This window comes from Gossypium hirsutum, chromosome A05 (genome assembly GCF_007990345.1).
Source record: "Gossypium hirsutum isolate 1008001.06 chromosome A05, Gossypium_hirsutum_v2.1, whole genome shotgun sequence".
In the NCBI taxonomy this organism is placed as follows: Eukaryota; Viridiplantae; Streptophyta; class Magnoliopsida; order Malvales; family Malvaceae; genus Gossypium; species Gossypium hirsutum.
In genome coordinates this window covers 33,334,094-33,357,864 of record NC_053428.1, presented here as the reverse complement: position 1 = coordinate 33,357,864, position 23,771 = coordinate 33,334,094, and the positions used below count along the sequence as shown (strand labels likewise).

Here is a 23,771-nt window from a genome sequence, read left to right as displayed (position 1 = left end):
CGAGCCTTGGGTCATTACTCGAATTCAGCAAAAAGGAGATAGCAAATGTATCCCTTGGGAGAATTTACGAGATTTGATCTTGACGCATCCAGATGAAAGAAAGAGGGTTGATATATTTGCCTTAAGCATCTACGGATTAGTGATTTTTCCTAAGGCTTTGAGGCACATAGACGAAGCGGTCATTGACTTGTTCGATCGCCTTGAAAAGGGAATCACACCGGTACCGGAGATATTAGGAGAAACGTTCAGATCTTTGAGCTTATGTCGGAAGGCAGGTGAGGGGCGGTTTATTGGATATGCACAGTTGTTGATGGCATGGTTTCACAGGCACTTCTGGAAGGTAGACAAGGTTTCCTATCAGGTCTTTTCCGAGGGTTATTCACCGTTAAAAGAAGAGGCAGCTATACAGAGGAGAGAGGATATCTCGGAGGAGAAGTGGATGGACATTCTTCAGAACTTCAAGGAGGGGGATATCGAGTAGAGAGTTTATTAGATGGTTCTTGACGAGATCATGTACCGATGTGGTAACTTCGATTGGGTGCCATTGTTAGGAATTTGGGGAGTTACCGGCTATACTCCATTGATAGCCTTGAGGCAATAAAAGTCGAGCCAGTTTGTACCCACGACCTATGGGCTTGCTCAGAGTGAATTCTCATTTAAAGGTGCTCATTATAAGAAGAGAGTTCGGGAATTTTCAGATGCTTGGAAGCAGACTTGTTGGATGAAGAGGTTAGCCGTCGGTTCAATGGTAACACCCGAGTACAGTGAGTAGTTTAAGAAGAGGATTAATGATAATATTCCTAGGCCAAGCTTGGAGAATGCTCGACCTATCGAGGAACAATTACATGTCGCCCCATCAGAATTGGAGATTATAAGGCAAGATTTCGAGAAGAAGAGTTTGGAGTTTGGGAAGAAGATCGAACAATTGGAGGAAGAGAAGATGCTCCTGAGATTAGATGCTGATGTTCAGAGGTCAGAGGTTGAGAAGTGGAGAAAAGGAAAAACTAAGGCCGAAGAGGATCTAGACAGCTTGAAGACGGACTACAAGAAGCTGCGCCTATCTATGAGGACTGCGGGTTTAGGTAAAACTTTCGAACAATGGCGTCATGAAATTCGAGAAGAAAAAGCCAATACCGACTGGTGGGAAAGGAAATTCTGAGAATCTCAAGCATGAAACGAAGATTTGGAGAAGAGTCTGTCGGAAAGCAGAAATGAGCGAGGGGAATTAAGGGCTAGAGTGGCAGAACTCGAGAAGTCTCTACATCACTACCGAAACCGCAACATCGCGATAGAGTTGAGGGCGAGCTTGAGCAAGATAGAAGAGATGAAAGGAAGAATAGAAGAGTTAGAGGCGTCACTGCAAAACTGCGAGATGCGGATCCAGTTTTTTGAAGCAAACGAGGATCGTTGGAAAGAGCAGCTTCACCGTGCGCAAGACCAAGTCAAAAACAGAGATTACCTTATGGGGGAAGCCATAACCCAGATTTAGGAAGTAGCGGACTATTTGCAAACTTTAGCGATTCAGGCAGACACACTAAGCGTGAAGTATGAGTTAGAGTCGGACCGCGGACAAGAGCTGGCCTCGTTGCTTAGAAAAATTAAAACTTTGAGTGTTAGAGCAAAATTTTATCTGTAACTCAACTTTATGTAAAAGATTTTATTTTCAAGTGAAATTTTGTAAAGGCAATTGAATCAAAATTGATGCCTCCTTTGCATTCATGCAGTTGCATTACATCATATCATTATGTATTAGAGGCCATAAGAGGTTTCTAATTAATTAATTAAAAATCATTTCAGTAACCTGGAAACCAACCAACCACGCACCCCTACGGTACAAGAAAAAAATCAATGGATAAGAGACTCGAGAAATTGGAGCAAATGCAAAAGGACATGGAAGAATAAATACAGTCTCAGATGCAAGAGTAGCTAGCCAAGATTCAGCGAGAGATGAAAGAGCAAATGATGGAGTTCCAGAGGGAAATGATAAGTCAGTTATCTCAATTGCTGTTGGGAGGAACGGATAAGGGAAAGGGCCCCATGGACAAAATTGAAGAAACTAACGAAGATCCTCAATACCCCCTGGCTTTACTCCGACACATGTACCGATGAAGCCTGAGATTAACCTACCGAAACCATCTGTCACGATCATGCCCCAGCAGGTTCAGGTCAGAGCTTCAATACTGATGAACTTCTAAACTGGCTCAGGCTCTAAGTTTGTCAACAACCCGAACTATCTGCCCATTCCCGATTTGGACGAAATTGTTGAAGAAGAAAAAACGAGGATGGATTCGTAAAAACAATTGGAAGAACGGTGTAAATGGCTTGAGGAGAAATTCAAAGCCATGGAGAGCGCGGATCATCATCAAGGGATTGATGCCAAGGACCTAAGTTTGGTCCCAGATTTAGTTCTTCCCCCTAAATTCAAAATGCCCGAATTCGAGAAATACAATGGAAAAAGTTGCCCTGAAGCTCATATCACTATGTTCTGTAGGCTAATGACGGGATATGTTAATAATGACCAGCTATTAATCCACTGCTTTCAAGATAGTCTGGTCGGGGTAGCGTCTAAGTGGTAAATCAATTAAGCCGCTCTAAGATTAACTCGTGGAAGGACCTGGCCCAGGCCTTTATGAAGTAATATAATCATGTGACAGACATGACCCCTGACAGAATCACTCTCCAGAACATGGAAAAGAAATCGAATGAAAACTTCAGACAGTACGCGCAAAGGTGGAGAGAAGTGGCCATACAAGTTCAGCCATTGCTTCTAGAGAAAGAGATGACAATGCTCTTTATCAATTCCTTGAAAGCCCCTTTTATCACCCATATGTTAAGAAGCGCCACAAAAAGCTTCTCCGACATAGTGATAACAGGGGAAATGATTGAAAATGCTATGATGAGCGACAAGATAGAATCAGGAGAGAGTGTCAGGAAGTCGGCCCCGAAAAAAAGAGACAATGAAATGAACAACGCGAACACATCCAACAAAGGTCAGTGTGACAGCCCAAAATTGACCCTAGTCGGGAAGTGGTTTCAGGACCGCTAAACCGAGTCACCGAAAGGTTTGAATGCGATGTTTATTATCTAGAATATGTAATCATGAATGTGTGAAAATTTCAAGCTTCGATTTAGTCGATTGCATGTGAATTTAGTCAATAGGACTTATATGAGAAAATTTTAAAATTTGATAGGTCAATGCATGAGGACCTATTAGTGCATGTGGAAGAAAAAGGGGACTTGCATGTCAAATTCCCCCTCCCTAATATGTAGTGGCCGGCCATGCTATGGGTGGAAACATGTTGGGAACATGTTGGCCTAGTGAGGTATGTAGGATAAAAATATAATAAGAAGTATGGGGAAATAAAGAAATGGAAAAAGGAAAGGATGGGTGGTAATTGTTTCTTTCCTCCCCTTTTGCCGTGAAAGTAAGAAGGAAAAACAAAAAAAAAAAAGTGTCCATCTTTCTTCATTTCCCCTTGGCCGAATGTTCTAAAGAAGAAAGAAAAAAATTTGTTCATCTTTTATCATCCTTGGCCGAAAATGCTAAGAAGAAGGGGGAAGGGGAAGTAAGACATTCGGCCACTCCTTCTAGTCTTGAATAAGGTATGTAATGCATGGTAGCTTTTGGAAATTGTTGAATGTATTAAGCTAGTTACTAAGTCCCTTACTTAGCCCATGTTCAAATCTTGAATATTGTTGGTAACATGAGCAATCGGTCATTTTAAGTCACTATTAAGGTAAGGAAGTATGTACTAGCTTTTGAAATTTTAGTTGATATTGAGTATGGTTTTCGGCTATAAAAGATTAATATGTTTTGTGTTGAAGTTTTTGGTGATTTTGAGTAGTTAGGGCTAAATTACAAAAACAAATTTTTGAAGGACTCAAAGGTGAAATAAATGAGATGTATGGACTTATATGGGCACTAGGAAGATTCGGCCCTTAAGGAGTGTGACCAAACTTTGTGTATTTTGTGTTTTGTGGAATAAAGACTAAATTGTGAAAGTGCGAAATATTAGGGGTAAAAATGCAATTTACCCATTTATGCGTTATTAGACTAAATTGAATGAAAATATGTTAAATTAAGGCTTGGCAAGCTAGCTATTAAGGTGAAATGCTAATGTTAGTATTTGATTCGGTAATAATCTGTTTGGGGACAGCAGCAGTAAGGTGATTTTGGAAAATCGCCATAATTTGTAGGAGTTGAATTAGAAGCTGAGTGAATTATGCCATTAAAGCTTGAAGAGTCTATTTTCTTACAAAAGAAACTATGAAAACAAAAGAGTTACCGATCTTGAGATATTTGAAGTATTGTGGGGCTGAGTCAAAATGACTACTAGATTCCCTGTTCTGTTTTTAGAAAATCATTATAAATTGTACAAAAATGATTATAAGATAAAATTTATATGCTTAGACTCCTTAATGAGTCTAGTTTCAAATGAGATCAAATACAACACATTTTGAATTCTGTAAAATGAGAAATTTGATTCGTAGTGAAGAGTGGTCAGAATAGTCAAACAGTGAAACAGGGGAAACTTTAAGAAAAATCTGGTATTGATTGGCCGAGCCAAAAATTCTGAAAATTTTATGGATGGAAGATATACGAGTCTATATTCAGGGAAAATTAACGGCTAGTGATTTGGAGTTTTGTAGCTCCAGTTATAAACAATTTAGCGACTACTGCTCAGGAAAACAGCTCGTAGTGAATATGTGATTTTGTTGTAAACATTAATGAAAATTTGCCAATGAGTTATTTATTGACTATTATAAAGCTTACTATAATCTATGTGTGTGAAAGTCAAATCAATATATATATTATTCTGAAAGTAATACTTGAATAGTCGATTAATGACTATTTTAAATTATTGATTTGGCTCAAGGAGTTAAAGGAGGTGAATCGAGCAAAGGCAAAGAAAAGGTTATCGAGTAGCCGAGTTGGAACCGTCTTACCCAACACGACGTAAGTCATTAAGCATGTAGTTGGTATTGTTTCAAATGGTCATAATGTGTATGTATTGATGCTGAATGGAATGAATAAATATACATATATATATATAAATGCATGTACGTATGTGATGATGAAATTGTTGAATGAAAGAAAAGAGGTAAGATGTACTGAGTTGTTGATCTCGGCACTAAACGTGCGGGATAACCATTTATGACCATGAGATTGGCGCTAAGTGCGCGGGATTAAATTGTACAGCACTAAGTGTGCGATTCGACTATGTTGCACTAAGTGTGCGAAATGAATATGATGCACTAAGTGTGCGAATTGACCATGCGGCACTAAGTGTGCGAGTTTGACTATGTGGCACTAAGTGTGCGATTTGATTATGTAGCACTAAGTGTGCGAGTTGATTATATAGCACTGAGTGTGCGGACTCGATATACATTCGTGAATCATTACGGACACTATGTGTGCGACACCATTGAGTCGATCGCGGACAGCGGATCGGGTAAGTGTTTTGAGTACATGGCTATTATGTGCTATGCTCATACTTGGTGTTGAGCTCGGTAAGTTTGAACCTATGTGACAAATATACTTGAAGTCACGTACATAAAATTTATCGTAGGATGGGTGAAAGGCCGTTTAGTCGTTTGATTGTAACGAAAATAAATTGATTTATGAAAATGTTTCAATGTCCTATTGATGAGTATATGGAATGTGAATGCATGAATTGATATGAAATTGAATTGATAGGTTGGAGGAACTATGGTATGGTTCGGAATGGATGGAGTAATTAGCCTCGTTCCATTTTGTTTTCTCTTGTGATAATGTTATTGATGGATGGTAGTGCATAGCTTATGACTTACTGAGTTATAAACTCACTCGGTGTTTCCTTGTCACCCATTATAGGTTGCTTGGACTCATCTATTTTTGCGTGGTCGGGCCGTCATCGAAGTCATCACACCGGATAGCAAGTTTTGGTACTTTCTTCTTAGTTGGCTTAGAAGAACATTTTGGCATGTATAAGCTAGTACGTTGTGTTTGAATTATGGCATGTAAACTTTAAGCCATGCGAAAATGGCACGAATGTTCGATTGAGTTGGATCAAGGGTAGGCATGAAATGGACCTAGTTACTTTCGTAACAGATGCTGGCAGCAGCAGTGTCATGAGATTGAAAAATCACTAAAAATAGTAGGAGTGGAATTAATTGATGAATAAATTATGTAATCGAAGCTCGATGAGTCTGTTTTCACGAGGAAGTAACGAAAAGATCATATGAGCAGTATATTAAGAGATAATCAGATTTTTGTGGGACAGGGCCAGAACGGTTTCTGGATTCCCTGCTCCGACTTTGGAAATTCATTATAAATTAACCAGAGATAATTAGGGGTCGTACCATATATGTACAGATTCCCCTCTGAGTCTAGTTTTCGTAGAAACAAACGGCATCAGTATTGAAGCCCCGTGCAGGGAGATATCCAAGTCGTAATGGGCAAAGGTCAGTGTAGTCGACCCCTGCAATATGGGAGATTTTGACTAATAAACTGTACTAATTGGCCTGACCAAAAATTCTATAAAAAAATACATAGATGGGCACATGAGTCTAGTTTCTGGGAAAAATCACGAAACTTATTTTCGAGTTACGAAACTCAAGATATGATTTTTAAAACGACTAGTACACAGATTGGGCAGTGTCTGGAAAATAAATTTTATAAGGGGTTAAAGTCAGTTAACACCTCGTGTTCGACTCCGGTGTCGGTTTCGGGTTCGGGGTGTTACAGTCAGTCCAAGTCATTCACCGTAAATCAACCTAAGATGGTGACCACCAATCAGGAAAGCTCTGTAAGACAAGAATCCAACGCGAGGGAGAACACAGAAAGGCCACAATTCACCCCTATACCCATGACGTATAGAGAGTTGTACCAAAACCTGTTCAACGCTCATGTGGTGTCCCCTTTCTACCTGAAGCCACTGCAGCCCCCGTATCCCAAATGGTAGGATACAAACGCCCAATGTGAATACCACGTGGGAATCACCGGGCACTCTATCAAAAACTGCGCTGCGTTTAAAAAATTAGTCGAAAGACTCATTAAGATGGGGATAGTGAGATTTAACGACCTAGCCACACCTAATGTAGTAGGAAACCCACTCTCCAGTCATACCGACTAAGGAGTGAATGAGATAAGTGAAGGCTTGAACAAGAAAACCAAATATGAGGTGGCAGAAGTTAGGACCCCGTTGAGGCGGGTATGGAAGGAGATGGCCAAGAGAGGATTGATCGCGTTGAATTCGAGGGAAGATTTCGAAGAAGAGAGAAACTACTGTGAGTTTCACGACGAAGTGGGGCATGAAATCCAAGATTGCGTGGAGTTCAGGGCCCTAGTACAAAACATGATGAACAATAAGGAAATGGAATTCTATGAAGAGACCGAAGACCCCGTAGAGGGAAATATATGTGCATCAGAGGGAGGATCGGCAGCGCAGAATCAAACGACCAACTATCCTGTGGTTATCATATCGAGACCCAAAAATAATGAAGCTGGAGTTCAAATGCCACCGAGGTTCATAATCCAAAGACCTACAGTCTTCCCCTACAAAGACAGCAAAAAGGTCCCATGGAATTATGATTGCAGTGTGACGATGCCGGGAAAGGAGAGCCCGGTTGACGTTTTAAGAGGGGATCAATACAGGGGTTCTTATACACGTAGCAGGAGACGTTACGATACAGCGAATGAAGAGGTACAGCCCACAAAAGGAAAAGCCTAGCTGATCGAGGAAATAAAGGGAAAAGCAACCAAACCTGTTAACGAGCCAGTTAACGAAGAGGAGGCCAAGGAGTTTCTAAAATTCCTAAAGCATAGCGAATATAGTGTGGTATAACAGCTACGTAAACAACCAGCCCGTATCTCGGTGCTGGCCTTACTATTAAGCTCGGAAGTTCATCGTAGCGCGCTAATGAAGGTCTTAAACGAGACATATGTTGCCAATGATATCTCTGTTAACAAGCTGGACTATTTGGTGTGCAACATAATTGTCGACAATTATATATTTTTTAATGACGACGAGATACCACCCGGGGCATGGGGTCGACTAAAGCTCTGCATATCACCACACGCTGTAAAGGGTATACGCTACCAGGCGTACTGTTTGACAATGGATCGGCTTTGAACGTCCTACCATTGGCCACACTTAACAGATTGCCTATAGACAGCTCTCACATGAAGGAGTGCCAGAACATCGTGAAGGCATTCGATGACACAGAGAGAAAGGTGATATGCAGAATCGATGTACCTCTTCAGATCGGGCCAAACACATATGAGGTGGATTTTCTTGTAATGGATATCAAGCCCTCATACAATTGCTTGTTGGGGAGGCCTTGGATACATTCAGCTGGGGCAGTGCCTTCCTCGTTACATAAAAAATTGAAGCTAGTATCGGAGGGGAGGTTGATAACGATCAAGGCTGAGGAGGATATTATTGCAACTATGAGCAATAATACACCCTATTTGGAGACAGATAACGAAGCAATCGAATGCTCATTTCGATCTTTAGAATTTGTTAACGCGACGTTCATCGCCGAGGGAAGTAAAATTCTGGTGCTGAAATTGTCTAAAACCACGAGGATAAGCCTCCAGTTGACGATTGGAAAAGGGGACCTACCCAGAAGGGGACTTGGGAGACACCTACAAGGAAGGATTGAAACACCAATGATGAAAGACAAGAGAGACCGCTTCGGCCTAGGATTTAAGCCGGATGTCAAACAACGGAGAAGGGAGCTAGAAAAGAAGCAAGAAAAAAGAAGAGCACGATTAACGGGAGAGGAAATCAAGTGGGAACCAATGATATTCCCTCATATATCGAAAACATTTGTGTCCGGGGGAATCATTCATCCCGAGAGAGATACGCCAATGACGGGAGCTATAGAAGAAAGGCTGAAAAGCTTGGACATCAACGTTATGTACGAAGAGGAGACTGAAAGAGAAAATTTGTCGGGCATTTGCCCCTACACACCTGGAAGTGTTCTGGACAACTGGACTGCGGAAGAGATTCCTGTAGTTTTTAGAACGGATTCAGAGTAATGTCCAAAACACACTTATTGCTCTAGGCCTAGGAGTAATAAGAATCTTTTGTGAAATAGGCTGATGTTTAAAAATGTTATTTCAATAAAAGGCACGGTTATTATCATTTTTGAGCAAATGTTCTCTCGTCATTTCAATTTCATTCATAACCATGCAAATGATTACTTTCGAATTCTTTTATTCTTGAAACATTCTTCTAAATATTCTTTCATTTTTCTTTCATAATCATACCACGCAAATAAATATTTTGAATTCTTTTGATTCTTTGTATCTGCCTTCATCCTCATAACAGGTCCCCGGATATTAATGATACGAGTGACACTGCTAGCGACTCAGAATTTCCTTTCGAGCGAGATGTGTGTATGGATGATTCTCAAGATTTTGAAGATAACCAAGGCTGTAACCTATCTCCTGATTTGTTGAGAATGGTGGAACAAGACGAGAAACAAATCCTACCTCACAAAGAATCAGTTGAAATTGTGAGCTTAGGGGAAGGACAAGAGGTGAAGATTGGAACGTGTATCACTACGGAGATAAAGCGAGACCTCATTGAATTACTTCAAGAATTCAAAGACATTTTCGCATGGTCATACCAAGATATGCCCGGGTTGGACATTGACATCGTGGTACACCGACTTCCCATAAAGGAAGAATGTAAGCCAGTTCAGCAAAAACTCCGAAGAATGAGGCTCGATGTTTTGCTAAAAATAAAAGAAGAGGTTCGAAAGTAGTTTGACGCTGGATTCCTGAAGGTGGTAAAATACTCAGATTGGGTAGCCAACATCGTCCCTGTCCCAAAGAAAGATGGAAAAGTGCGAATGTGTGTGAACTACAGAGATTTGAATGAAGCCAGCCCGAAAGACAATTTCCCATTGCCTCATATCGACACCTTAGTGGACAACAGGGCAGGACACTCATTGTTTTCATTTATGGACGGTTTCTCTGGATACAACCAGATCAAGATGCATCCAGAAGATATGGAGAAGACCACATTTGTAACCATGTGGGGCACGTTTTGCTACAAGGTGATGCCGTTTGGACTAAAGAATGCGGGGAAACTTATCAAAGAGCCATGGTAACCCTTTTTCACAACATGATGCATAAAGAAATCGAGGTTTATGTCGATGATATGATAGCTGAGTCTCGAACAGAGAAGGACCACATACAAGTCCTGAGAAAATTGTTCTTGAGGTTGAGGAAGTTTCAGCTAAAACTCAACCCCGCCAAATGTACCTTTAGAGCCAAGTCGGGAAAGTTGCTCGAATTCGTGGTTAGTGAGAAAGGGATCGAGATTGATCCAGACAAAGTTAAAGCCATACAAGAGCTATCCCTGCTGCGCACTCAAAAAGAAGTTCGAGGCTTTCTAGGAAGATTAAATTACATTGCTCGGTTCATTTCACAACTGACCGAGAAATGTAACCCTGTCTTTCGCCTCCTCAAGAAACATAACCCAGGTGAATGGGATGAAGAATGCCAAAGGGCTTTCGACAAGGTCAAACAGTACTTATCCAACACCCCGGTGCTGATGCCACCTAACCCCGATAAGCTGTTGATACTGTACTTAGCAGTATTCGAGAATTCCATGGGATACGTATTAGGTCAGCATGATGAGTCAGGAAGGAAAGAGAAGGCCATTTACTATCTTAGTAAATATTTCACAGAATGTAAGACAAGGTACCCATCGATAGAGAAGTTGTGTTGTGCCCTAATTTGGACAACCCGAAGGCTGAGGCAGTATATGTTGTATCACACCACTTGGCTCATATCAAAATTGGACCCTTTAAAGTACATGATGGAGTCAACAGCCTTGAATAGAAGGATGGCCCGATGGCAGATTCTGCTTTCTAAATTCGACATAGTCTATGTGAACCAGAAAGCAGTAAAAGGAAGTGCAATAGCAGATTTTTTGGCCAGTAGAGCTTTGGAAGACTACGAGCCTTTAAACTTCGACTTCCCGAATGAAGACCTAATGTGTGTTGCTACCATTGAAGAGGGGGCTCTGGAAGAACTTCCTTGGAGACTGAACTTCGATGGGGCGTCAAATGCTGTGGGCAATGGAATCGGGGCCGTCTTAGTATCCCCAAATGGAGATCATTATCTATTCACTAGTAAATTGGATTTTGATTGTACGAATAACATGGCGGAATACGAGGCATGTATCATGGGAATTTGTGCAGCCATAGAACGTAAGATTAAGGTGCTAGAGGTGTATAGGGATTCTGCACTAGTAATTTATCAACTCAAGGGAAAATAGGAGACCAGAGACCCCAAGTTGATCGACTATCGAAAACTGGTCCTTAAACTGGTTAAAGAGTTTGGTGACATTACCTTTCACTACCTTCCACGAGACGAAAATTAGATGGCTGATGCTTTGGCTACCTTAACCTCCATGATCAAGGTGAACAAACAAGAAGATGTCAAACCCATCCGGATGAGCATTTATGAAATTCTGGCCCACTGTTACAATATTGAAGAAGATGAAGAGAAAGATGATCACCCTTGGTATCACGATATATTGTAATACGTGAAGAATCGTGAATACCCGGACTAGGCAAGCGAGAATGACAAAAGAACGCTAAGAAGACTGGCCATCAACTATGCCTTAGATGGGGATATATTATACAAAAGAAGAAATTATCAAGTGCTACTAAGATGTGTAGACGCTGTAGAGGCTAGAAAAATCTTGGAAGAAGTCCATGAAGGTGTCTGTGGGATGCACACTAATGGCTTTACAATGGCCAGGCAAATTATGAGATTCAGGTACTATTGGTCCACCATGGAAGGAGACTGTGTCAATTATGCTAAGAGATGCCATAAGTGCCAAATCTACGGAGACAATTCATGTGCCTCCTTCACCGCTGCATGTCATGGTTTCTCCATGGCCATTCTCTATGTGGGGCATGGATGTGATTGGACCAATATCACCGAAAGCTTTTAATGGGCATCGGTTCATCTTTGTGGTTATTGACTACTTTACCAAATGGGCCACTTCGTATGCTAGTGTTACAAAGTCAGCAGTGAGCAGGTTCTTGAAAAAAGAGATCATATGTCGATATGGAATGCCGGAGAAGATTATATGTAACAATGCATTAAACTTGAACAACAGTACGATAGCGGAGGTCTGCAGTCAATTTAAGATCAGACATCACAACTCATCACCGTATCGCCCGAAGATGAATGGGGCAGTGGAAGCGGCCAATAAAAATATTAAGAAAATTGTGGGGAAGATGACCGAAACCTACAGAGACTGGCATGAGAAGTTACCATTTGCCCTCTATGCTTATCGAACGTCAGTCAGAACCTCAACTGGGGCAACCCCTTTCTCTTTGGTCTACGGAATGGAAACGATGTTGCCAATCGAAGTCGAGATCCCGTCTTTTGGAGTGTTGTCAGAGTTAAAGTTAGAAGAAGCTGAGTGGATCCAGTCTCGATATGATCAATTGAACCTAATTGAGGAAAAGAGGTTAAGAGCTATCTGTCATGGTCAAATGTACCAAAAGCGAATGATACGGGCTTATGACAAAAAGGTTCGCCCTAGAGAATTCCACGAAAGAGACCTGGTTTTGACAAAGATCCTTCCCATACAGAAGGATTTTCGAGGGAAATTGATGCCTAATTAGGAAGGGCCTTACGTGGTGAAGAAGGCTTTCTCCAGAGGAGCATTGATTCTAGCTGAGATGGACGGTAGAAACTTGCCCAATCCTGTAAACTCAGATTCAGTCAAGAAGTATTTTACCTGAAGAAAGAGAGGCCAGAGTGAAAACCCGCAAAGGGCGCTCTGAAATCTGAAAGCTAAACAAAAAACAGAGAGGCCAAGGTGAAAACCCGCAAAGGGCACTTTGGAACCAAAGGGGCTTTTGAGTTGAAAACCCGAAAACGGGCAGCTCAAATTTTGAATATGGGGCATATAGTAGTCTTGTCCTTCCAAAATCAACAAGATAGAAGAACAGTACACCTTGGAGCATCAACGAAATACGCAGGATCTCCTGAATACACATTTGGTTCAAAAAGCCTTTGAGAAATTGGAATAGTGAAACTCGTGCTGCAATATCTGGGGCACCTCTTTTCTCAATTTTATTTCACACCTTACCAGATTCGTTATCCTATGTATTCACGTCAAATTTTTCTTAATAAAATTACATTTTTCCATTATGATAATCTCTTTCGAGCATTTTTCTTGAAATTACGATTTTTGAACATGTAATATCTACACAAAAGATGTTATGCATATTACTCTGGAAAAGTCTCTAAATAGTACAAGGACCTGAAATAGGGTCACTAGTCAGAACTAACCAGGTTCAAAGTTGGAAAACATTGGAAAAAAAGTAGTTCAAATTAGGATTGTTTCTTCAAATTTTCTGTCAGAGATAACGGCTAAGCAAGAAGACTCGATAGCACATCAATGATGGGACCCGGGTGAATTATGAGCAATAGCACCTTAAGCATTTTAAAAGGAATCACTCTCATAACATTTCTACATTCATAATCATTCATTCAGTTAGGAGCACTTGATTCATTTCGATCATAGCATTCTAGTTACTTGACATAAGCACCACGTATAGCTAGGGGCATGGGATTCATTTAGATCATGGCACCCTAATTATTTGGCATATACAGATACAGGAAACCCATTCTACACATCATGTCTTTAGAAGATAGTGTAGCAACATTGGCGAATCCTGCATATTTGGTATTTCTGTATTGGCGGAAACAGATCGAATATAGCAGATTTGGCATCTCTGTATTGGCGGAGAGTAGATCGAAGATAGCAAATTTGGCGTCTCTGTATTGGCAGAGAGCAGATCGAAGATAGCAGATTTGGCGCCTCTGTATTGTCAGAGGGCAGATCGAAGATAGCAGATTTGGCGTCTCTGTATTGTCAGAGGGCAGATCGAACATAGTAGATTTGGCGTCTCTGTATTGGCGAAGAGCAGATCGAAGATAGCAGATTTGGCGTCTCTGTATTGTCAGAGGACAGATCGAAGATAGCAGATTTGGCATCTCTGTGTTGACAGAGCGCAGATCGAAGACGACGAATCTCGGCTTCCTGAAGTTGCAGTGAAGCCGATTTAAGTCACTAACCTAGCTCCCTAAAGTTGTAATGGAGTAGGTTGAAATTTTAGATCCCGTTTTCTTGAAGTTGCAGTGAAGCAGATTTAAGCCACCAACCTAGCTCGCTAAAGTTGTAGTGGAGTAGGCTGAAATTTAAGATCATGTCTCCCTGAAGCTGCAGTGGGGCATATTGAAGTCACTTGAAGAAAAGAAGCACCAAGAAGTCAAAGCTCAGTAGGCCCTGGCAAAATTTGCCCATTTATAGTCTCTGCTCTATTCTCGTTCCACGACAATGAGCAAAGAGGGGCAGCTGTAGTGGGCCAAATTTGCCCGGCCCAAATAAACCAAAAAAAACCATAAACATAAAATATAAAATAGTCCATTAATTAATGTCTTTTTACAAACCAAGTCATTACATGGACCAACCCAATTACATAAACTAGACCTAAATGTAAAACCCAAGTTTTATAACAGCCCAATTACATGGCCTAATGCCCTATCATAAACCCAAATATCAAAAATAGTCCCTCTAGCCCAAAACTAGTGGCCCAACACTTAAAGTGAGCCCCAAATAGCCTGAGAGCCAAACCAAACTTTGGCAAACCCTAGGGCAGAGAGGTCCTCGCGCCGCAGCCTTCACCAGGTAGCCAAGCCTCAGCCCCCACGTCAGCCACCTCTGCATCCGCGCCAGCACAGCCCCGTACGCCTTATGCCAAGGGCCAACGCACAGCCCCGTACTCGTACCTGCAAACAAATGAGGCAGAACAACAGAAAATAGGAAATAGAAGAGAAATATTGTATTTTTTATTTTGATTTTCCTTTTTTCTTCGGCTATAAAGCAGAAGTTTTGATCCTTGTAATCGGTTACACACAAGCAATACGAACACGTTTACAGAGAATACAAACGTGTAATATGCAATACAAATAGAACATTGGCAGATTAAATACAAAAGAAAAAGAAAAAAAATGTGATTTTCGAGTGATTCATTCGTCTTCTTTTTTTTTTGAATCTGTTGTTTTCTTCCTAGTTTTTGCGCACATATTCCCGTATATAAGGATATCAAATGAAAGAGGAGCTTACTTGGCGAAGCTAGCCGTTGTTCCCTCTTAGCTTAACCGTAATCGAAGTCCGAAGGGGGTTTCAAAGGTGAAAACCCCTCCTTTAGGGCTCAGATGTGCAGACCATTGCTCGTGGTGGCGCATTAGCGTTGAGGGTAATCTTTTGGAGAGGTTAACTGGGCAGCAAAATCGAAAAGCAAATACACTACTAGGGTTTCGGCTGAATGAGAACCCATTTAGTCTTTTAAAGAGGCGAAAACGGTGCTGTTTAGGCCAAATGAAATGGCCCAGAAAACGACGTCGCTCAAATCCATGCCCGGTGACCTGATCCGATCTCCCCGATGACCCGCGCGTTTTAGCGGTGAGGGTTATTTGCCTCATAAGTCCTTCCCCTTTCGTCCCGCTTTCAAATCAGCTAACATTTGCATTTTTTTCTTTTTTTTAAATTTCACCCCGTAAATTCGCGCGTACTCGCACTTTGGTCCGAACCAGAGCGTTGCGTTTCAGGGGTCTGGGTTATTTTCAGACTTGGTCCCTGCACATTCGCAAGTGCTACACGCCGGTCCCTTTTTTTTATTTTAACAGCTTATTTGATTTAAATTTTTCTTTTTATTTTAACTTGATTTCAATTTAGTTTCCTTTAGATTCATTCCATGTTTTTTTATTCATGTTTATTTATTCGTATAAATTGTATCATTGGTATCATTTATTTACTTACTTATTTATAATTTTGATAACCGTATTTTCATACCTTGTGTATTATTTTTTTTATGAATGTTTTTATATATATACTATTATGTAGATGTATATACATACTTTATAATAAGGTCAACTTTTAATTTCAAGCTTATTGTCAATATTATATTATTTTATATACATGAAGTTTTCTTTAAGTATATTCTTATAATCATATTACGTAATTCTTATAATATATCTTTTAAATCATTGTTTTAAAACTCTTCTTGCATTAAGCCATTTTAATATTCTTATATATAACCTCTTGTCTAAACATTAATATATATATACTTTGTGTTGAAGCCTTTTTACATATATATATATATATATGCATACTAGTATCAACCCTACATTATTTTTATACATGTGATTCCTTAAATAATTTTCTTTTTGTATTCTATTATATAATCTTACGAAATACATCTTTTAAATTATTATTATATATGTGTATATATATTCATCGATACCTATATTTGGTCTATATATTATTAAGCCCGTGTATTTTAATAAATATTTTTGTTATTCAAATAAGCTTCGTGTATATATATTTTTTACATAAAATCCGAATTATTTTATAGCCATACATGTTTTGATTCACATGCATTATTAAATCTACATTCTATGTACATAGTTTCCTTTGTACATAAGCACGCTTTTAAGTCCGTCATAGTTTTTAATAAAAATAATTCAATCTCGAGTCCGTTTCTATGGTTATTTTTTTTACAAGCAATGATTTCTGGTTTATTTATATACATATATATATTTTTAATTTGTGATAAAATCGATCCAATTTTTTTGTATAACTCATATTTTAATTCCATGTTATATTGTATATAATTGCTTCAAAAATCATTCATACACATATAAGTATTCTTAATTTTCCTCTTATAAATTATTTCAAACTCAAGCATATATTAGTTGATTGTTAGTACATCATTCTTAGTCCACTATTTTTGTGTCGTGTTGATCTTATATCATTTGATATCCCATGTGTTAATTATCTTCATGACATTCCTTGTATATTTGCTACATCATGCTTGCTCATTTTCATATGTTATCATATCAATTATTCCCCATGTATGATTGTAATCGTATTATGTTCTTTAGGTTAGTTATATCTTTAGGGTTCGTTAGTCGATTGTATCTCATGCATATATAGCCCCATATCATCATTTTCCACTTAGTTTTTGACATGTGGTTCTATATGATCCAAATTTTTATGATTAATTTCGTCTCATTTAAAAAATGCATTAATACGTCTTAAGCTAGCTTTATAATCATTTATTCAAAAAATTCTTCAAAACGAAGACGAGATTCGATGTTTGGCAATTCGCGGAATCGTGCCCTAACGTGTTGGGTTGCAATTTCGCGCTTGCTCAAAATAATCAAATATCACTTCAAAATTTCATTCATGTCTTTTAAAATTCTCCAAAACGAAGACGAGATTCAATATTTAGTAATTCGCGGAATCGTGCCCTAACGTGTTGGGTTGCAATTTCGCGTTTGCTCAAAATAATCGAGTATCCCTTCAAGATTTCATTCATATCTCCTAAAAATTATTTAAAACGAAGGCAATATTCGGCATTTGACAATTCGAGAATCATGCCCTATCGTGCTGGGTTGTGATTTCTCGTTTGCTCAAAATGATCGAACATTCCTTTACATTCTTACTCATGTTTATAAAACACTTAAAAACAAAGGCGATGTTCAATGTTTGGCGATTTGAGAATCGTGCCGTACCGTGCTGGGTTGCACTTTTTCATTGGTCCGAAACAATTAGAGATCCCTTCAGAATTTCACTCACATTTTCTAAAATCCTTCAAAATGAAGGCGATGTTCGATGTTTGGCGATTTGAGAATCGAGCCCTATCGTGCTGGGCTGCGCTTTTTCATTTGTCCAAAATAATCGAATATCTCCTCGGAATTTCACATGTATTTTATAAGGTAAGGCAATGGTCAATATTTAGAAATTCGAGGAATCATACCCTACTGTGCTGGGTTTCGATTTTTCGTTGGACTAAATAGTTGAGCATCCTTTTGTGATTTTCAAATTATAAATTTTCGGTCGTCGAAACAAGAAGAATTTTGACAATCAACTCGGGTTATTCAAATGTTATCAAAAAGGGAACCACATTTCAAAAACATTTTAGACATAAGGACAGTATTTAATCACTTTGGTACCAATTTTGGGCGTAGTGAGGGTGCTAACCCTTCCTCATACGTAACCGACTCCCGAGCCCGTTTTCTAAAATTTTCATAGACCATAATCGGTGTTTTAGTAAACCGAAAATGCTTTATTAAAATAACCAAATTCTTAGGTGACCCATCACACCAAAACAAAAGGATCGGTGGCGACTCCATGCATTTGTTTTTCAAAAGTCGATTCCCCTTTTTTATTAAATTTAAAATTTTTAAATCGAAGGATGGTTTCGACAATTAACATTAAGGAGGATCGTATTTTAAATTCTTACGGATTTTCAACTTTCAACATTAAGATATTAATTAATCGATTAGGTACCAATTTTGGGCGTGACAAGGGTGCTAATCCTTCCTCGCACGTAACCGACTCCCGAACTCATTTTCTCAATTTTCGTAGACTGAAATAATTTGTTTTAATAAATCGAAATATTTTATTAAAACGACCAAATTTCTAGGTGATCCGATCACACCTAAATAAAAAGGATTGGTAGCGACTCCCAATTTTTGTTTCTCATTTTTAAAACCAAAGTCGATTCCCTTTTTTAAAAGAATGGTTTCGACACTATTAAAATAAAAAATTATATTTTTACTATTGTAAAAATATACAATTTAATTTCGAAGTATGAAGAATGTTTTTTAGAGGCTTTGGCATTTGTTGATATTAGAAAACACTAACAACAAAAGATTCCCTGGCCTGTAATGGATGTGCGGGATAGCAAAGATGCCAAAAAGAACTAACGCAAACACAAATAAAGATAAAACATAAAAAAAAACTACATCAAATACTTTAAAATCGTTAAATATCCATATCTTATTATTTATATCCAAAAATTAGATTTAAATACAAGTAATATAGGACTAAAACATAATTTTTAAAAGATAAGTGATAGAAATACAAAACATCAAAAACTATGATGACTAACAAATCTGCAAAATTTATAACGCCCAGGACCAAAAAAAATGATATTCTAATAGTTTGATGAACATTTACCCAATAAATATATCAAAGCCTTTTGGCATTTACACTTCAACCCATAATAAAATTCCTTTGATCACAAGCTGACAAATTCGATAACTACAAGCAAAACATGGTATAATTTTATTGATAATCACTCACATATATCGAAAGGATTAAAAAGAAGTATATTACAAGACCAAGTACCTTAAAACTTGTGATTTAAACTTAGGGGAACTATAAATTAACCTACGGTATGTATGTATTGTTTAAATTACAAAATGATCAATTAGCTTAAAAACAAAAAAACAAAAGAGACATAAAAGGTTTCATATGTGATTTTCATAAGTAGGGTTTAAAGATTCTTTGTCATCATCATTGCCATCAGGCTGCTCCATTATTTCTACAGGTCGCAGCATGCCTCCCATAACCAGCAGCAGCACAAAGCAAAGAGACTGCAAACAAATTCCAAAGCATAATATTATATTTTTTTAGGATAATTTTAAGGGACTACTACAAGTCCAATGATATTAACCATAATTTATAGAAGAGTACTTACCATCCTTCAAGGCAGCTTCTCTTCCTACCTCCGCTCTTAGCTTTGGTCACCGGAGGACAACATGCTGGTAATTCATCTAAGTATAGAAAAAAACGACAACAACAACAATTATAATCGACAATTGAGAAACAATAAAAGGACAAGAAAATTGATGGATATGTGTGAGATTGAGAGGTTCACCTTTGGATTTGTCTTCGGTTGTTCGATCTGGGATTTTTTGTTTAGCCATGAGAGAAAGAAAAAAGAAATCAAAGAAGGAAGTTGGAGGTAGATTTGAGTGTATTGATGATGGTTAATGTTGTGCAATCTGATGAAGTTCCTTTCGCTGGATTTGGTTATTTAAAGCGTGTGTTTTTTCATTTTAAACAAAAGGGTAAAACCCTAGTTGGCGGATTCTTGACAATTCTACAACTTTACGTGTTGCTAAATTTTTGTCTTGGAATCTGATTCCCGATAAAACTTTCGGTAAAGCCACCATTGTTACTGTTTCCAGATTCCATTTACTCGTTTGATGTCCTCCAAAATCCTAATGGAGAATCAAATTCTTTTCTTCTCTCTTTTCGGTTATTGTAATTAATAATCTAGCTAGGATACTACGAACATATGCACACAACAGTTGACAAATGAATAATCACTTTAAATAATGGCAAAGCAGGGAATTATGTCATACGAGTTTGGAATGATTTATAAATTTTTGATAATTTTTTTGTGTGATTTAGATTAAATTATTAATATTTAAGAGAGTAAAGTCTAATGAAAGGAGCACGTTGCATGCTTGCGTCTAGTTACGTCTCTACTTCAAAAGACTCGTGCCGGCCTCATAATAAGCTGGCGGCAAAGGATCAATGTTTTTTTTGAGGGCTGGAATTAATTTTATATTTTATGATGATAAAAATATAATTTTATAATTTTAATATTTTATATTTTTATATTTTTATATTTTTTTAAAGGATTAAATTAAACTTTTATCATTTTGGGAGGTTAAAGTGTAATTTTATCATTACTAATTTAAAGTTTTATAAATTATAAAGGGATCCAAATGAGAAATTTTCTATTTTAGGGGGCCAAAATTAAATTGTATATTTGTACGATAGTAAAAATACAACTTCACCATTTTAATAGCCTACATCTTAATAATTTTTAAAGAATTAAACCAAATTTTTATCATTTTGGAGGCAAAGTGTAATCTTACTATTACTAATTTAAAATTTTATAAATTATAAAGGAACTTGAATGAAAAAATTTTCATTTTAGGAGGGTCAGGTACTGCCAGCTCCTTGGCTTTGCCGTTGCATTCATAATTTGTTTCTTTAAGAAAAAAAAAGTTCAAGGTTGGATTTTGTGGTGAATCGTAAGATTAAATTTTGAGAGGTTTAGTAAAAATGTTAAAAGTTTTAGGGGTTTAATGAGAATTATTTAAAAAAAATTGGAGTCTAATTAAAATATTTAAAATTCAAAATTTTTATGAGATTAATGAAAAGTTTTAAATATTTTAAACAAGTTTAATTAAATTTTAAAAAAATTAAAATGTATACTGAAAATTTTCAAAAGATTAAAAAAGTCTAATTATTTTTTTAAAACTTTAAGGGATAAGGTTTTCAACTTAAAATTTTGGGGGCTAAACCTCCACCTCTGCTTTTAATCCAAACTTACGTAATTATAGTCAATATTATGAAAAGTTAGGAATATAAAAGAATAAAGGGGTGCATGCATGCATGCATGATGCATCTTTTACCATGAATTAGAAAAGAATTAGTATATTTGACAAAATAAATAAAAAGGGATAGGTTTACTACCTAATCGGCAATGTAAGGACTTTCAATGAATGCTTCCAATTGCTTTCAACTAAAGCATTTCCCCAAATAAATTGGCTGCCCATGTGGGGGAAGCTAGGAATTCGATATTATAAGGAGTTAGAAGTAAAATATTACAAGTTTGGGGCATGCATGATGCATCTTTTACCATGAATTAGAAAAGAATTAGTATATTTGACAAAATAAATAAAAAGGGATAGGTTTACTACCTAATCGGCAATGTAAGGACTTTCAATGAATGCTTCCAATTGCTTTCAACTAAAGCATTTCCCCAAATAAATTGGCTGCCCATGTGGGGGAAGCTAGGAATTCGATATTATAAGGAGTTAGAAGTAAAATATTACAAGTTTGGGGTGAAAGATAAAAAATATTAAAAAAATAATTTATAATTGAAAATAACTAAAATTGAATTAATCAAACACGTATTTTTAATAAGAAAAAAAATTTAATTATATTTAATTTTTAATATATTAATATAAGTCTTTTATTACTTTATTTGTAATTTTAATATATAAAAGAATTAGGTATATTCTTGGCTTTAGTATATGATTTATATATATTAGCTGTATAGGATAGAGATGAAATAAAAGTATAAAGTGAACCTCTTTTCATACAAAAAGAAAAGGATAATCACAATCTTGACATTATTTGACCATCTTTCTTTACAGGTTAACACATATTTTGGACAGTTTAAGTGCAATTAAAAGTGATGTGTTATTTATTATGTACGGTTAAATCTCTTTCCATATATTTATCTTTTGGATGAAATCTAAAGATCCTTATTGTGGCTGACACCTAAAAATACAAGAAACTGAAAGCAATTCAAAGGTTTCATATATAACGTTCGTTTATATTCGTTTATTAATTAAATAAATGAGTATTGTAACTGGTCATTTTTGTCCAGGCCCAAGATCAAATAAATAAAACCAAACTAAAAAATAAAATTAAAATTAAACAATTTAAGATCAATTACATTCAAGCCCAAAACAAAGACCCTAACCCAAAAAATTATAAGCCCAATGGCCCAAAATGTTTAAACATTTTCAGTAAAATAAAAAGACCCTAGAGCCCCCGCATCGTTTCTCCTCAGTCATGCCGCCTGCGCCTCGTTCCAAGGCCTAACACCCCTGCCGCCATTGCACCAAAATGGAAAAGGCAGCCCTTCTCTACTCTCCGTTGATCGCGCGCCAGTTCCTGCAAAAAGAACAAAAAAAGACAACAACAACAGAGAAATAGCATAGCAAAAATAGTAGAAATATTAAAAATACATAGAAAAATCAAGATCTAATTTATTATTCGGCTATAAAAGCCAGATCCACCATGTATTCTTTTACATAGAAGAGATTAATCAAAAATAGAATTCAAAATTCCAAAGGTGATATTTTTCCTCTTTTATTTTTTACGAATTTATTTTTATAAATAAAACATAAAATGAAAAGGAAAAATTTCAAAAAATGTACTTGACGATTTGCGTTCTGTTGCCATGAGTGGTCGAGACCATCACTTCCGATGAAAGGTGACCCTTTTTTAAAAAAACCCTAACACCGAAGGGTTCTCCTTTTCTTTTTGCGATTTTAACATTTTTTTTAAAATAAGCCGAAATCGGAGTTTGGAGAGTCAAAAATCCCAAAAAATACCTTTTTTGCTCTTCCGGCCACCGTGGGGGCTGTGTCGTCGCTGGTGACCGGCGGCCGCCATGGTGGTCAATGGCCGGAGCCAAGACCGGAGAAAGGGAGGGCGAGAGAGAATCTAAGAGAGAGTTCTCAGAATTTTTTGAAAAATGAAGAGGGAAGTGTTTTTTTTTCTTCTGATTTTTGCTATTTATATGGGGGTCTAAACGGTGCCATTTTGGACTTAAGCATCAGTTGCCAAAACGACACTGTTTTGCTTAAGACCCGAAATCTGACCCGCCCCGTTAATAGGATCCGCGTGTTTTTGAAAAATGGTATATTTTCACCTTTAGCCCTTCCGCTTTTGCGGCTTGTTTTAATCCAGTCCTATCCCATCTTTTATTTTTTTTTAAAAAAAATTCCACTTATTTTTGTTTTACTTTCATTTTGGTCACTGGGCCATTTTTGAGAATAGACTTCTGAAACGACATCGTTTTGATGTCTTAGCCTAATGACCTGACCTGAACCGCGTGAGACCCGTGTTTCTTGATACGAATGAGGTCTATTTATTTTCCTGATCCCTCTGTTTTTTAATTATTTTCAAATCGAGTCCCATTTCTTTTCCCTTTTTAATTTTTGCCATGTAATTTTATTTTTATTTTGTTTTGGACCCTATGGAACGGTGTGTTTAAGGAGTGCGGGATAATTTCATATTTAGTCCCTATTTCTTTTCGCGCGTTTCATTTTATTCCTTTATTCTGTT

The 23,771-nt window shown here is 37.5% G+C and overlaps 1 long non-coding RNA gene across 1 annotated transcript; it reads right to left on the bottom strand.

The window, feature by feature from the left end:
* Nucleotides 1-19,146: 19,146 nt before the first annotated feature.
* On the bottom strand, nt 19,147-19,977 carry LOC121229068 (uncharacterized). The gene is made up of 3 exons (XR_005926505.1): nt 19,765-19,977; nt 19,585-19,660; nt 19,147-19,480 (listed from the first exon to the last, which is right to left on the bottom strand). It is a non-coding gene; the product is annotated as an uncharacterized lncRNA (long non-coding RNA).
* Between the last annotated feature and the right edge of the window lie 3,794 nt (nt 19,978-23,771).